This window comes from Cupressus sempervirens, chromosome 7 (assembly GCF_028749045.1).
Source record: "Cupressus sempervirens isolate cs-2001-9-10 chromosome 7, ASM2874904v1, whole genome shotgun sequence".
In the NCBI taxonomy this organism is placed as follows: Eukaryota; Viridiplantae; Streptophyta; class Pinopsida; order Cupressales; family Cupressaceae; genus Cupressus; species Cupressus sempervirens.
Genome location: NC_143124.1, coordinates 503,255,149 through 503,272,808, shown reverse-complemented (window position 1 = coordinate 503,272,808; position 17,660 = coordinate 503,255,149).

The following is a 17,660-nucleotide window of genomic DNA, read 5'->3' as shown; positions in this document are numbered from 1 at the left end:
CCATAGATTTGGACATGCAACTGATTAGAAGCAACATGCAACCACCAAATTATGACATGCAAGATCTGGGTAGTTGTCAAAACTGACATGCAAACTTCTACAACCGCCAAATTCACCAAGAACTAATAGGCAAATGATTAGAAGTAGCATGAAACCATAGATTTGGACATGCAACTGATTAGAAGCAACATGCAACCACCAAATTATGACATGCAAGATTTGGGTAGTTGTCAAAACTGACATGCAAGATCTGGGTACTTGTCAAAACTGAAATGCAAACTTCTACAACCACCAAATTCACCAAGAACTAACATGAAAATGATTAGAAGTAGCATGCAACCATAAATTTTTACATGCAGCTGATTAGAAGCAACATGCAATCATAAATTATGACATGCAAGATTTGGGTAGTTCTCAAAACTGAAATGCAAGATCTGGGTAGTTGTCAAAACTAACCTGCAACTTCTACAAACCCTCAGGCTGGCAAGATCATGGCTCTGATACCACTGAAATGTCCCTTTTCTGATTTTTCATGATATTTCCAACCTCTAATCAGATCTTTAAAATCAAACAGCTAATATCCCAAAGATCCACCAATTCCTCAAGAAACCCCAAATCGGGTATGTTGAAAATAGTGCTAAAAGCTTCACAACTTCACAAATTATTAATGAATCTGAAAATGGAAATTTTTACAGAACTTTCAGTAGCATAACAGCCTACAAATTGACATTTCCAGATCTGTATAGCCTTTACACAATAGCTCAAAAATGTAGGACCAAAACTATGCTCATCGGGCTCCCGAAATAGCACAAAATATGCCCGGAAACACCACAAGAACACTAATAATCTATCTCAGAAGTTTAATCACGTCCCAATATATATATTCAGCTCTATTTTAACAGCTTAAAGTATAAAATACAGGAACAACCAAAACTGATATGAAATACTCAACCGGAAACACCAAACTCTTACAAAAATACACCCGGAAACTCACAAATCTGCACTGTTCAGCACAAAGGCAAACTCTGTATGAGCATGCACATGGAATGGCTTCAAACTCCCGTCCTTAGCCTTCCTGGAAACCTACAAACTCCCGTTCTTGGGTCTCCCTGGAAACCTGCAAACTCCCGTTCTTGGGTCTCCTTCTCCACAGGTTTGGCAGCCTCTGAAGAATAACAAAGAATGAGCAAAAATCAAGTCTGGAATCCCCCCAAAATGCCTCCAAACCTCTTTAAAAAGGGAATAACTGTAACTCACGTCCAAGAGAGGTTAATGAAACATATTTTAATAATTAATTATCATTTATTAGTCCAAGGGTTTCCAAAGATTAACTCCCTTTTTCCGAAACTTCACTTTCTTGGGCCTGCCTGTCTTAGCAAAGATTATTATTTTTTTATTATTTGAAAAGGGGACATGACAATCAACTACTAGTAACATACACAATCTTATTGGATCAAGTACCATAATGTGACCTAGATGAGGAGAAATTATATCAATAGCCATATGGATAAATTCTTGCCTAAGCATTAAATAATATTCATTCATCTTTATGGGTAGAATATTTACCAACCCTTTCCATGATCCAACTCTCACTATAACATTTGTCATGTCTCCTTCAATCTTTCTAGCTCTGCTTCTCACTACTTTGAAGTAGGTGTTTGAAGCATCCATCCACAAACCCAAATTTTGTGCCCTACTATCTGAGATGTAATTATATGAAGCCCCAAAATTATTCATTGTTAACATTTTATTGCCACCAAATAGTGATTCAATATATCACAAATCATGCTAGTGTCATTTCACTACATAGGGTGTTGATTTCATTTCATTTTTGGTACCTTGACTCCAGATAGCATGGGTGCTATCTTAACTTTCTCTAGAATTTCTCTAGGTCAAATTATCTAGATGATTATAGATAAAGCATGACTTCTCTCTATAAATTTTTTTCTTATTCACCATAGCTGGCTTTTTGGTTTGCTTAGGTGCCCCACCAATAGTAGACTTTGACCTTTTCTTAGCATCACCATTCTTTTGGTAAGGAGAATTGTTTTGTCACTCATTCCTAGGCTAGGAGGGCTTTATTGAATTTCTATTATTAGATTGGGCTATTCCAAAACCCTTAGCAACATCCCCTTTATATTCTAACAAATGATCCATGACTGCAACTACATCAGCTCAAGTTTGAATATATTGTCACCTCTATTCATCTATGACCCATGGTTGGAGATTACACATAAAAACTAGAAATTTTCAAAATCATTCAACATAGTGCATTCAAGGTCAAAGACCTAGAAAATATTTACATAATCATGTACCTTGATGATAATATGTACTAGATCAAATATAACATCTAGAAGTTCATTGAAGAGAGTATAGATTCATTAAGGCTCATTTTGGATGCAAGGTATTTTTCCTAGTGCAATAGATATGGCATTTGTTTGATTCATGTGGGCCTATTGTTTGTTTTTCCCATGTATTCTGTTAGTACCCTTGTTTTTATATGATTGTTGTTGGTATGGTTTTGTTTCTCATAAGATTATTATTGATACTAGGATTTTTATTATTGATTGGGTTGTTGTTGGTAAGATTGTTGTGGCTTATAAGTGGAACTTTTTTGATGCTAAGCTATGCCCAACACATGAATTTTCTTTCTATCAGTAGCATCGCTAGTTACCAGATTCTTGTTTTTGTTCTAGTATCTATTTTTCATTAGGGTGACTACAATCTTGGGTGTTTTCTTTCTATAGTTTTATGATGCCATAGTTGATGAGTCCATGCTCTAGTTTGATACCTCTTTCTTTAACATCCTTGCATGTTTGTAGGAAGTTCATGCACATGTGGTGTGCCAGTTTAAGATGTGTATTGTAGATGAGCATTTAAATTTTTTTTTTTTCAATCAGGTTGTATGCTACTCTAGTGGTGAGGGTTTTCCACCTCTGAAAGAAGTCAGCAAGGGTTTTCCCACCTTCTATTTGGTGTGGACTAAGTCCACCACTAATAAATCTATCTTAACTAGGTGAGTGTATTATGCAATAAATATTTTAGAAAGTTTAGAAAAGGTATTCACAGTACCATAGGGTATGTAATAAAACCATTCTAGGGTAGGGCCCCCAAGTCTTGTAAGAAATAGATTCATGAGGAACACATTACTATATCCCACTTCCTAAAAATGCATGTAGAATCATTTGACATTGGTTATAATATAGTCTTGAATTTGAAAGTCTTTGATATCTTTAAAGGCTTTTGTCATTTTCTCTAACTCTAGGTTTATTGGTGTTATGGGAAGTTCCCCCATTTCAAGTGCTCCTAGTGTATGCTATGGATTTGATGGAGTGGGTGAATACAATAGGATTTGTAGTATGAATGGTGGCAGTTGAGATTAGGATTTCCCTACTACTTGGAAAATATTGAGTTTTGGCTAGGGATATGTTGGGACACATTTTTGCTATGGATTTTGCACATATTGTGGTACCAAGGAAAAGGGTGGTTATTAAGTAGATGGAGAAGTTTGTGTTGGTATATATGACATGTACTGTTTCTATAGATTGTTCTATGATGGAGAAAATTGCATATTGGTATGGATGGCTATAATTATCCCATGATATGGTAGTGGTGTGTTGGTATGAGGAGGTACATGGGTAAGGGGTGATATAACATAGCTGATAGGGGGGTTACCTTTGTCTACTACTGGAGTGGTGGTTGCTTCCTAGTGGTGGTATTATGAAGGTAGTGATTCCTACAACTTGTATTTATGCTTGGCTCAAATGCCACGAGGTGGAAGGAAACTATGTGGACATGTTTAGATTTGTTGTAGATGGAATAGGATTAGTAATAGGTAGTGGGGTGGTTTGATTAATGGGCTCCATGGATGACATCTCTGTAGTGTATTGGGGTACATTTTGAAAACCTCTTTGAGATGTGTTGTTATAATTGCTAGTGGAAAGAATGATAGATATAGATGGGGTTTATTGGGTTGTAATATTTTAGCTAGGTGTTTGGGAAGTGGTAGGCCCTGAAATGTTCAAAGGCATAGATATGGGTTGTGCAATAATAGCAGTAGTGATGGAATGCTAATGGATGGAACTAGTAATGTGGTGGTTTGGCATTGTATGGATTATAAATGATGTGATGGGAGATGAGTTTTATTGGGGTATGGGAGCAATGATTTGGGTAGATGTGGCAAAAGGGTCTACAAGTGGTTGACTTTTATTTTTAGGTTGTCTTGGATCTAAGGGTTCCCATGATGTGGGCATTTTGAAAAGTGGATGGTTGGGATCTGTGATAGTTGTAGATGGTGAAATTCACCCAAAGTCAAAACTTCCAATGTCCTCTCTTTGAAAATTTTCCTTGATGGTATCTTTGTTTATTTTAATGACAATGCTAACAAATGAGGAATTCTTAGGCCAACCTATAAACATAGCTATGGAAAAATCTGTATGATGTAAAATCATGATGTTTTTGGTGTTTGGCTCTAGATCTTCAAATATTGGGTCCTGCATGTTTGTTGTTTTCTTAGGATTAATACATTCACTGGTTCTTGTGCTAGTAGGAAATGGAGTAATTTCCTCTTTGTTCCTTTTATTGAAACATGTTATTGGTGGCATAAAATGACACTATAACCTATACAAAGGATGCAAATATAATGTGATAGTTTATGCAAGCTAGTGGACAAAGTCTACAATATTTTAAAAATGTATGAATTTTCCAAGGAGCTAAAAGTGGTGACCAATATTGGAAGATACTCTGATGGTGGAGGATTACTCTAAGACCATGATGCCTATATGAACATGAGGATTATCTTGGTATCAAAGATGAGAGTGATCTATGTGGGAACTATAGGTTGATGGTAGATAATCAAATGTGGAGCCAAACCTTTTGATCAAGGTGATCAAGGACATAAATGATGAGACAAACTACCTTGGGCAAATGTGTTAGCCAAGCGATATTCATTATGCTATGATGGATGCAAGGTGTAAGATGTGTGGCTGCTAGGATAATGATACCAAATATAGGATGGGATAAAGGATGTGGATCAAGATGTAACTGGGTGAGGATTATGGATGTGCTTCTAAGGGATGATTAAACTAATAATGCTAAGGAGGATAACTTAGATGATGATTGCAAAAAAGAACTGTACGGTAAAAAAATGTACAATGTGTGTGAGGAAGAAGCTAGATCTAATCATAATAATTTTAAGTGGTGACCTTGATAAGGGTATAATTAACTTTGGGGTGGTCTCCTAGTCTATCAATCTTGTACTTCCACTCTACTTGTAATGTTCTTTTATTTCCTTCTCTCTCAATTTGATCTAATCACAAGATTCTTGGATTGGGTACTACTTTCTTGTGTTTGACTTCTATTGCTTTGTATACTCAAGATGGATGAGGCTTAACCATTTTGAACTTGGGTTTGGATCATTTTGATATAAGGACTTAATTTTACAATTTTTCTTGGTATAAGGATAACCAATTTCTTTAGAAAAATCCTAGAATTTTAAAAAATAGACTAGATAATTACCTTTCTGTACTTAATGATAAAGATTGCATTAACAAAGTATTGGATGTACAATGAGGCTAAAAGGAATCATGGTGGTTGATGGATGAATGGTCAATAAGCTTATGGTTTACTCATTTTCTACAAATTAGATTGTTGACTTTTTTATCCCACTCAATTTTTAATGTTTTTGGAACTCTGTCTTTCTCAATTTGTAGTTCCTTTGCAAGCCTAGGATAGGAGGGTGCTAGTTTTTGGTATTTTAACTCTCTTTATCTATATGCTATGGATGGTTAAAGCTTGAATTTTGTAAACTTGGACATTGGTTGGTTAGACATTTGATTTCTTTATGCATAAATAAAAAATCTCAATAATAAAATAGGACATATAATCTCTCAAACATATAAAGCAATTATATGATCTTATAATTTTTATAAAATAATCCTAGGGTTATTGTGAATGACTTGCTAACAATGTTTCAACATTCAAAGATAGATTATTCATAATAAATAAGATATGTGAATAGTCTGTTAAATGACATCATAAATTTGAGAGAGACAAGTATGCTATCTCTTCTAGAAAAGAATTTATGGAAAATAGAATTGAGAAATGTGTATGTTCAATAAATGTTTCCACAAGGTCAAATCACAATGAAAGCACTTCAAAAACACATTAACCCTAACATAAAATTAGGTTTTTAGAATATGGTTTAAAAGATAGCTACTAATTTGGTTTGTATTTAGATCCTTGGAGTCCTCCCAAATGGTTATTAGGCATGTGAGCCACTTAAGAGTTTATTCTAACCTTGCTAAATTCATAGGAAAATTTTCCTTCCTCAGACTACCATAAAAAATGGATCACCCAAACTTGCATGGATAATAAGTGAGATATATTTTTTTTCAACATGTTGTTTCTATACCAATTGAGTAATTTATTGGTGTAAGGTCATTCTCCAATGATGACACACTTCCCAAATGGATAGGTCTCTCTTGAAGTGCTCCTAGGGTTGTTGCAGCTGATCTTGCTAACAACTTTTTGGTACACACACTGCTTAATTATCAAGATTCTTATATGAAAGATATAAAATCAGTGAAAATAAGTGTTTTTGTAGAAACATTCCTAGAAAAACACCAAAAAAATTATTTTTTCTAAATTTGAAAATTTGAAGTTGGTTATTTATGATAGAAGGTAGACATGATTAAGATGCAATATTCATTCTTCCAAATTGAAAATACATGTGGTCAACTTAATAAATCAAATTGAGAAATCTTGAAAGAGAAGGGAAAAATAGCATTTTAACCTTAGTCATTTGGGATTTGTTGATTCATTTTAAGCCCAAAACCAGGTGTTCAATTTACAATATTATTTAACCCTTATGTATTCAAGAATTCTGACTTCTTTTTAAACCCATATCAAAATATTATTTATTTTATTCAATTGTAATTTAAGCATTCATGATTGGATTATGATATAGAATTTTTAATTTTAAGGCCCAAAATAAAATACGAGTTTAGAAAGTAAACTAATCTAAATAAACATAGACGACAAAACCCTACATAGTGAGAAAACTAGTGAACAATTAAATACATGTTCTTGTAGGTAAAAAATGTATTCCCTCAACTTTAGAAAGCATGCCAAAAATTGGTCAAAAAAATTGGTGGAACAAAAATAAAAACCTACAAATAAATTATGACATAGGCATTCATGCAATACATCATTCTTGTTAGCCAAATGTGCATTCCCATAGGAAAAACACACATTCCTATAGTAGTGGAAATGCAAAGATGTATCAAAAATTGCAAATAGAAACTAACATGTGATAAAATAATATTGGGATTTTTGATGTTGTTCCCACATATGTAGGATCACATTCTTGCAAGTTCGTTTGTTCTTGTGACTCGAGGATCACATTTTTTAAAGGATTTTTGCTATTTGAAGAGGGTGTTCTGTCTTGGCATTTTCTGGGTTTATTCCTACGCATCAAACCTACAAAATTTTGAGAAAGGGTTGCAACAACAACACTAAAATGCAAACATTATACTTGTTAGTAGAATCAAACAAGATGAAACAAAACTAACAAAGGTAAATGAGTGACATATTAGAGTGGGATATCACTAGGTGTGCTAAAATGTATGTGATGAAGATAGTGTGTTAAGAAGAATCAAGCACAAACCAAAAATTCATAGATTAATAGAAAGATAAATATATATGATAAATGAAAAGGAAACCAAAACATAAGATACAAACCTTGAATCTCTGTGCAGCCTCCTTGATGTGTTGATATGGTCATGATTATGGATGTGTGCTCAATGGTGTGCTTGATGCGTCAACAATAGATGAATTAGGGATGGATGCATGAAAATTTGAATATTGCCACATAGCAGTTTGAAAGTAATCAACTCTCAAAATGGTATAATAATTCTACTCAAGAAATGAATTATTGGTGAGGAGCAAAGGGTTCAATTTATAGGCAATTGGGTGAAAAGGAGATAAGAATTACTAATGGATAGTTAATTGAATAAGATGTGATATATGCTTGAGTTGATTGGGAAATATGCAAGAGATGGTATTCTATGTTTAGATGTGCAAGAGGATAATGTGGCATGAGAGTGGACTTGGGCTTGAGTTATAGGGAATAAATTATGCCCTAATTCATGCAAGTAATATGGAGAGGAATTTTAGACATGGAAGAGGAGGTGATGTGGCCCAGTTAAGGTGGGTGTGGTGGCTTAGTTGAATAGATAATTTGGGAAGTGGATGGATTTGTTAAACAAAAGGTTGGTGGGTAAGTTTAGTTAAATAAAAAAATTATTTAATTAAAAAGGGAATTATTCGTGCATGGGTTGGGTTTGGATAACTATCGGGTTGAAAGAGAGTTTGTGTTTTGAGGGATTTGATTAATTAAATTAATTAAATGAAGAGGGATTTAGGATTAAAAATGTGTTTTTCATTTATATAATTTAATAGAGGAAGGAGGATTTAATAAATAATTAGACTATTGGTTATCATTTAATTTATTAATTGGGCTATAATCAATTAATTAGGAGATAACATTAAAATAATTAAATATTTAATATTTAAATAAAATATGCTTTAGAAGATGACTAAATTTGATTACTAATTTATGTGATTAGATTTAGGTCTCTGTAGATGGAACAGACACATTTGACACACTAGGTAGAGTGTAAAAAATAGTTAGAATGAAGAAACTATGGGTAGAACACTAGGAACCATAGTAGGAGTAGGATAAGTCAAAGGGACATTGTTATATAAAGGTTGTGAAGTTAGTAATGAAACAAGTGGAATGCTTACATAAAAAGAGGGAATATGGAGACTACTAAGAGGATTAGATTCCTGAATGGAAGTAACTCATAATAAGAAGATCATAAGTGGAAATGCTAGAGATAGGCATAGAAATAGGAAAAATAGGAAAACTAGGCTCGAGAGTAGAAAAAGGTAGAGCCATTCCCATTTTAGAGTTAAATTGATTCAAAGGCTTAACATGAGTATGGAAAAGGTGAGTAAGAATACACAAAAGAATAACACCATGTTTATCATTATAGATCATTTTGTAAGAGCATCAAAAGAACCAATAGTCTTTGTATTGTGATTTTCTTGTAAAATCCAATCATGCATTTTATCAATCTAAATAGGAAGTGTATCAACTAGTTCAAGAGGAACTCTTAAAGCTTAATCCTCATCATGAGTTGGGTGGGAATATTTGTGCTCCATAGAAGGATTAAGATCATGAGAAACCACAGGGTCACTAATGTTTCAAAGAAGAGGAGAAGAGGAATTGGGATAAAAAAGATCCATTGAGTGTATGACTTATCCTAAGGGGAATTCTATAAGTAGGATTAAAATTAGTAAAGCTCATACAAAAAAAATGGAAATAAGACACTAAGAGATCTAAACTAATGTCATGTCCCCTTTTCAAATAATTAAAAATAATAATCTTTGCTAAGGCAGGCAGGCCCAAAAAGGTGAAGTTTTAGAAAAAGGGGATAATCTTTGGAAGCTAATGGACTAATAAATGAAAATTATTATTAAAATATGTTTTATTAACCCCTCTTGGACGTGAGTTAGGGTTATGCCCTCTTTTAAGGGGTTTGGAGGCATTTTGGGCTGATTCCAGAACTTGATTTTGCTCATTTCTTTGTTGTTCTTCAGAGGCTGCCAAACCTGTGGAGAAGGAGACCCAAGAATGGGAGTTTGCAGGTTTCTAGGAAGGCTCAGGATGGGATTTTGAAGCCATTACATGTGCATTCTCATACAAAGTTTTCCTTTGTGCTGAACAGTGCAGATTTGTGGGTTTTCGGGTGTGTTTTTTTGTAAGAGTTTGGTGTTTCCAGTTGAGTATTTCATATCAGTTTGGGTTGCTGCTGTATTTAAAACTTTTATATGTTAAAATAGAGCTGGATATATGTATTTTTGCATGATTATACTTTTGTGATAGATTATTAGTGTTTTTGTGGTGTTTTCGAGCTATTCTATGTTGTTTTCAGGAGCTCGATGAGCATTGTTTTTATCCTCCATTTGGGAGCTGTTGTGTAAATGTTATATAGATCTGAAAATGTCATTTTGTAGGCTATTATGCTGCTGAAATTTCTTAAAAAAGTCAACTTTCAGATTTACTAATAATATGTGAAGCTATGAAGTTTTTGGCACTATTTTCGGCATACTCGATTTGGGGTTTATTGAGAAATTGGTGGATCTTTGAAATATTGGTTGTTTGATTTTAAAGATATGATTAGAGGATTGAAATATCATTTAAAATCAGAGAAAGGGAAATTTAAGTGGTATCAGAGCTATGATCTTGCTAGCCTGAGGGTTTGTAGAAGTTTGCATGTCAGTTTTGACAACTACCCAAATCTTGCATGTCAAAATTTATGGTTGCATGCTACTTCTAATCATTTGCATGTTAGTTCTTGGTGAATTTGGTGGTTGCATGTTGCTTCTAATCAACTGCATGTCAAAATCTATGGTTGCATGCTACTTCTAATCAAGTGCATGTTAGTTCTTGGTGTTTGAAGAAGTTATAACCTATTGGGGTTACACTCTACTTTATCCAGAATGGACAGGTATAGTACAGAGTCTCAGAGGACACAATCTTGGACAATTGATATCTAGAGTCAGAATAGTAGAAAGGATGGTTATTTAGACATTCGAGATAAACTTAGGAAAATAAGCCATGACATGTCCGAACAGTTGGTTGAGCACCACCATATAATGAATGACATGTTGTCCAACCTAGCTAAGGTGGATAAGTTGAATGGATTTCTATTTGGCAGATTTTCTCACAGGGAAGATGACACAATTACCAAGAACTTGCATGAGGAGTTTGAGAAACTAGCTTATAGCCAGGCTGAGGTCTCAGATTCTACTCTACCACAGGAGGTAGTGAGAAAGGATATTACGCAGATTGATAGTAATGGTCAACTTGATACTCAAATTGAGACAATTGTATACAAGTCATCAAAGGGTGATGTCACAGGTATTCATGATGGTATAGTTACAACAGGTAGTGACTACAACGTAGTGGGTTCAGATGATGATTATGAGGATGTTGTTGTGCATGATGGTGAGATACCTAGTAGAGATGAGAAGACATTGAGCATTCATGACTTTGCTAAGAAAGAGTACCAGGCACAATTAGATGCTTCGACACATGAGGTTGAGGCTGGTAGTACTTCACATGATTTGTCTAGCCAGCTGAAAGTGAACAAAGATAGTATTGTGACTTCATTATCTCATCAGGACAGGTATGTGGAGTTAGTTGGTATTGGTCATATTACTCAGGTGAGTAGTTTTCTTGAGTTACCAGCTGATTCTAGTTTACAGATATGGACTCGAGATTGTTATGTTGGCATTTGGGATTCAGTTGACTGGAGATCTTTAACACTTTTTGGTAGTAGTGTTTGTTTGGGTGCTATCATGGATTTGATTAGCAGATTGCACGGTGTTGTCTTTTCTTGTGCCAACAGCTTGTTTGATGCTGGTATTAGTTTTTATACACCGGTGTTGGGCTTTGTTCATATATCCAGTCAACCATACTTGCTGGAATGTTTTGATGATCTTTCATATTTGGCAATGTGTACAGATGAGTCCCAGGATCATATTGGCATTGATGACATCCAGGAGGATGCAGTTGGCAGTTTTGAAGACTTAGTTTCCTTGGTAGTTTCTTTTGGTACAGAGGAGTTAGACATCAATGCTACAGTTTTTGATACTCCATATGTTGATATGAGCTTTGGAGTTGATTCACAGGATATGGATGGTAATACTCTAGAGACTAGTAACTTTGAGGATACTCCTTTAGACAGTGCATCAGAGGAGGTTTGTAGGAGACAATCTAGCCAGTGCCATCATGTGTCTAATCAGTTGAGAGTTAGTGAGCGAGACATTGTTATCACTTGCCAGCATTTTGATGCTACTCGTCAGTTGTTAGCCATTTATGGATGGGGTTCTTGTTGGAATATTCAAATATGGAAAGAGTACTTATGAGAGGGGGGGGGGGGGGGGTGAATCATAAGTATCAAACTTTAGCCAATAAAATTTTTAACTGAAAGTAAATTGCATGCATGTAAATACATCAAATAATCATGAAATAAAGAACATGCATCAATAACTCATAACACATGAATTTGGTAACCTAGAAACCATCCAGGAATAAGAAGGTAAAAATGGGGTGGGGATGATACCCACAAAAATTACTACAGAAATATTGTTCAACCACTTCTGATGGTTTGCCCTGTTAAAGGCCTTACACTATGTCAATAGTGACTTGGTTAGAGGATTTCAAACACTTAACATGAAGCGTCACCTTGTTAAAGGATTTAATCACCTAGTTAAAGGTTTTATCGAAATAGCTGTTAAGCTAACCTATCACCATAGGATTTTCATTCTAATACAATTGCTAGAGAGTATTAGGTACAATAAACCTATTTGATTACAATCCTTGATTGCTGATTGTAGGCACTTGTTATGCTTTCTCTGATCTGGATCCTTTTTGCAATCTGATAATCCTCACTTCTGAAAATATAACTCCTTGCGAACCCTTGTATGTCTTCTCACACCTTTTATTTTATTACCTCTTACATTTTTCAATGAAGTTTCATCTTCCTTATAAAGACATTTAAAATTTAGGCTTAGGTATGGATCTACGATCCACATTCAATCTTCATTTTTCACTCAATACTTATCTTTTGCTGATTGGTTGCATCCCTTTAGCATTTTTCTTATTGGCTGCATGCAACTTGCATAGAAAAATTAAAAGATTCGATCTCATCATTAAATCCTTCGAGATTTACCTTATGTTGGTTGTAAAAACTGTTTGCATCATAGTTTGTGCAATTACAAACTCTTATGCTGATATACTGAGTTACTCAACTCCTGAAGTATTGCAAATACTCGGTACATACTATTTCCTGGATAGCTCGGCACCTTAACAAAATTGTATTGCTTGGCACCTTAAGTAGCTCGACACCTTATGTTACTTAGCACTTGTTAACACTCGATATCTGATTTTCACGCGGCAGCTGATCTTCACTCGGCATCTGATTTTCACTCGGCAGCTAATCTTCACTCGGCATCTGAAAACTACTCGACACATGAAGATCACTCAACATGCATGATGTACTCAACATCCAATGTGAAATATGTTTAAGTGTGTTGGCACTCAAATGTCAAAAACCATTATGAGGTTAACAATCTCCCCCTTTGACATGAGTGACAAAAACACTTAACTGACCTTATAAGTATATTTACTAATCTGATTGGTATGTACATATTGAAAACTTTGATCAAAATTTGTGACTTACAATCTTACAATATTTACCTCAAAAATTTTGTAACTCCCCCTGAGTTGATTGTGTCTTATCTGTATATCAATGCTCTTCCTTAGTATCTGTGTTGTATCTCCTCCCTTTTTTTGTATAATTCCTTTTTAATCTCCCCCTTTTTTGACACTTATGTCAAAGAATGTTTAAGGATTAAGACCATATTTGGCCAAGAATGTGCTATTTACCTCCATAATCATTCTAAGAGCTGCATCCCAATTATTCAAAGCAATTTCTAGTGACTTATGCTAGATGGCAGTCTCGACAGCAAGATGAACAAGTCCATCTAATGTAGAAAGATTTGGATCTTTCTTGAGTACATTTTTAGCATATACTTTCTCTTTATGGAGTATTTCTAAATGTGGGGTATTGGAGGACTAGAGTTGTATTACTTTGGCCTTGATATTGGCCTCATCCACTGTTAATACAGCTATTTCTTTGTTTGAGTGAAGTGATTGAGCAAAATGCTTCACACTTTGAGCTAGATCACTTGGTAGTTGCATGCTTGAAATGTTTAAGTTTCTTTCCAAGCTCAGTATCTTTTGGCTTGTTTCTTGTGTGAAATATGAAAAATCACACAACTTTTTGTGCAGTGAAATATATTCTCAGGTACCTTCTTCACCTTATCAATGAGCTTTGCCAATTCTACTTGTGAAAGTGCGATTTTTCTTGATATTTTCTCGTTCACTTTCCCTTGAAATTTCTTTTCTGACCATTCCATAAGTTTTGCACTGGTTTCTAGGTCTTCATTTGTCACCTAGTCAACAATATCTGTTAATTGCTCTGTGATATGCTTTGACTCATCCGGTGATTGCAAACTGAAGGCATCCATAAAGATGTCCTTGATCTTATAAAGTGTTTGCTTATTTTTACTCTTTCCTGAGTATTTCCTGTCTTTTCCTTCTATTTAGTGCATCCTGTACTTCATTGATTTGATCAATGGTTATTGATTTTGACTCACAACCTGGTATGACTATCTCTTCATCTAATTCAGGGTCTCCATAATGAAGTACCCTTGCAATTCTGGTAGTGCTGGATGATGGTACTGAAATTTGTAATGGCTTGTGTGAAGGAGTCCCCGAGGTAGGCAAATTTATTAGTGTTTGTATTGCCTCCTGTTCTTTAGGGGTTTTTACTATTTCCTCCTCCTGTCTATCATGGTCAATTATTGTTATTTTTGGAAGTGCACCTTGTGTTTGTATTGTAGGATCAGATGTAATAGTCTGTCCTATTTGTTCTTTTCCTCGTTCTACAGCTGCACTTTGCTTTTGTCTTGCAGAATCAATTATACTTGTTGGTATTTCAAATTGACTACTAGTAGTTGTGATAGAAGGCGGTTCTTGTGTATTCACCTTATCTTTAACTGAATTTTCTACTAGTTTCTATAATTCATCTATATTGACCAATACTGGATCTGCACACAATATTGCTTGTTGAGTTGATTGGTCAAGAATTCTTTTCAAATCTTTTGTAGTTAGTGGATTGATATTCTGACCAGAAGTATTAGGAACATCAATAATTATTATTGTATTTGCAGGTGAGATGGATGCTTGTGGAGGGCTAGGGGGTGGCAATTGTGTGTCTTGCACACTCTGATCTGGTTGCTCCTCTTGTTCAGTTGTTGCCATTATATCCTGTTTTTGTGTCTTTTCCTCCTTTCCATCTATCTTTTCTTCTTCTCTCTTCTCTTCTTCTCTTCTCTTTTCTTCTTCTTCTTTCCTCTTTTTCCTCTCTTCTCTTGGTATGGATGCTTCTTCCTTTTATTCTCCCTCAAGAAAATCTTCAATCTTTTTATACAAATTCTTCCACGATTTTATTGTTCTTTGAACAATCTCTTCCATTCTGTTTTGAAGTATAAAGAATGCCCTGTATTTGGGTGTGAACCTGTTATTATGCCTTTTGACTACTTTGCTAATTTGTTCTCTAGTGAAATGCAACAATACATTGGCTAGGGTTGATTCCCTCATCTCCTCCATTTTAAGACAAAAATGTCATCTATCTTATATGATTTTTGACAAATCCTTTGGCAATTGGCCATCTAGTTCAAGTGGAGTGTACTTGAACTGTGCCATCATCCCATACACTGTTTCTTCTATCTTATTTTGTTCCTCTTTTGTAAATTCATTAAAATCAACTTTATTTAAGTTATTCAAGTCACCATTTGTAATCTTTTTGCATAAGGTATCAACTGATGAATTGCTTACCTTTTCTGTTTGCTCTTCTTCATTAGTGTCAGGTTGAGCCACATACCTTCTTCTTTTCCTTGGGTCTTCCTGTGATTCCTTGACTTGTTTCTTTTGGTAACTTCTTCTTTAGTCTTTTGAGTAGAGGCTCTTGTTGATGCTCGTGTTGTTGACTTTTGAGGTGATGGAGCGACAACTTTCTTCATTCTAGGCTTGGCTGAAGGCTATTCTGTTGCCTTTCTCTTCTTTGGCTTGGCTTCAGTTGGTGCTTCCTTGGCTTCCTCTTCCTCTACACCTTCCTCCTTGTCTTCTCCAAGACCTTGAGTTAGCTCCATTGGCCCTTGTTCCTACTCATCTTCATCCTCACTGTCATCATCTTCTTCTTCTACCTCGGCCTCAATTTCCTTGCCAAACTTCTTCTTGATCTTCTTAATCAATTTATCTTTCTTCTTCAGTGTGGAAGCAGTTTTTAATTCCATATTTATTTTTGATCTTACCACATCATAAGTGCCAAAATGTGGTGCATTTTTATCTACTTCCTCTACCAATAATGCAGTTATTGCTGCTGATGCTTCATCAATATTGATTTCGTAACCAAATGGCCTTAGCCATCTTACTCTTGGTATTACTGCTTGAATGTAAGTAAAATCTATGTCAACTAAGAAACATATATCATTAGTATGATTTTCTACTAAGGATGCTGGTATCCTTGACCTTTGCTTCATGGATTTCTTGAAATCCTCAAAATAGCTTGTCATCAAAGTATCAAAATTTTCTCCCATTTGCTCAATATATTTGTTAATTTGTGCAATGATGGTTCTGTCATTCCTCCATGCTATTTTACCAAAAGAAGAAAATTCATTCTGTACATAAAAGAATATGCAAACTAGGATTGCTCCAAATTTGCATTGTGTGCCCTTTGTTCTTCTTATGGTAGCTAGATTTTCATTTATCTGTTGCAATTGCAGTTCTGCAACATCATAAGTATGATCCTTCTTCACCAATTTGTAACCTACATCTACTGCAATGCATGGTACACTGTTGAGTCTACTGGATTGATAAAATTTGTGAGCAATGACTCTAACAACAAACTCAACTAGAGGATCCTTTATAGTGTGAATTGTCATTCCTCTTTTATTCCATTGTGCACCAGTATTCCTTTCAATGACCTCCTTTGATTCACTTCATATTTTCTTGTACTAGTCTAGGGTGATGCAGAGGGTTTATGGGATTCAATAAAACTCTCTATAGCACCAATAAGATCATCCAATGATCTAAATATAGTTTTCAATCTGTTAGACCTCCTAGGCCTAACCCCAAGGCTTGCCTCTTAGGTATACCCTTACTTCCCTTGAAATCCCACAACCCTTGCTATTGGATCATCACCATATATGCCATGAATTTTCACTCCCATAGGTCCTCTTCATGTTCTTTAATAATCTATGCTTTCCATACAACTTTCTTGAGTCTTGCTGAAATTTCAAACAAGCTCTTTTATGCTTCTGGATAGACCCGTACACAGATAGATGTAACTTTTGAACTAAGAATTTTTTTTTTAATCCCACCGTTGATAATGAGAAAAATTAGGTTTTCACCAAAATAGTCAAATTTCAGAAAGATCCAACGGTTGGTTAAAATGATACAGGCTCCACACTGAGAAACATTTTAAGAGTTTCTAGACTTCTAGGACAGATTTTACGTTTATGCTTCAAATGCTTCACCAGTCAGCATATATTTATAAACCCCATAAACCATTGGAAAGAGGAATCAAATAAAATTCTAGAACATATACCTAATGGTGTCTTTCTTTACACAAAAAATCTAAACCAAACAGATTTTCCCTCTCTGAAGGCTCATCCAACCACGGGGATCAGCCTAGGGCATCACCATAACTTAGTTTGAAAGATCTGTAGAAACAAAATGAAGAATATAATACAATTTAAAACCTCCATTACCACTTCCCACCAGATATCAAGCATTTTCAATCATGGCAAGTGGCAATAGAGTCCTCTTTTTGCCTGGCAATGTTGACAATCAAGATTCTAGACTGGTTGATAGTAATTTGCTTATAACTTCTCAACCAGATCGATTCAAAGCATGAGACCAAATGAAAATGAAAGGTAATTCAGAGAAATAATTAAATATT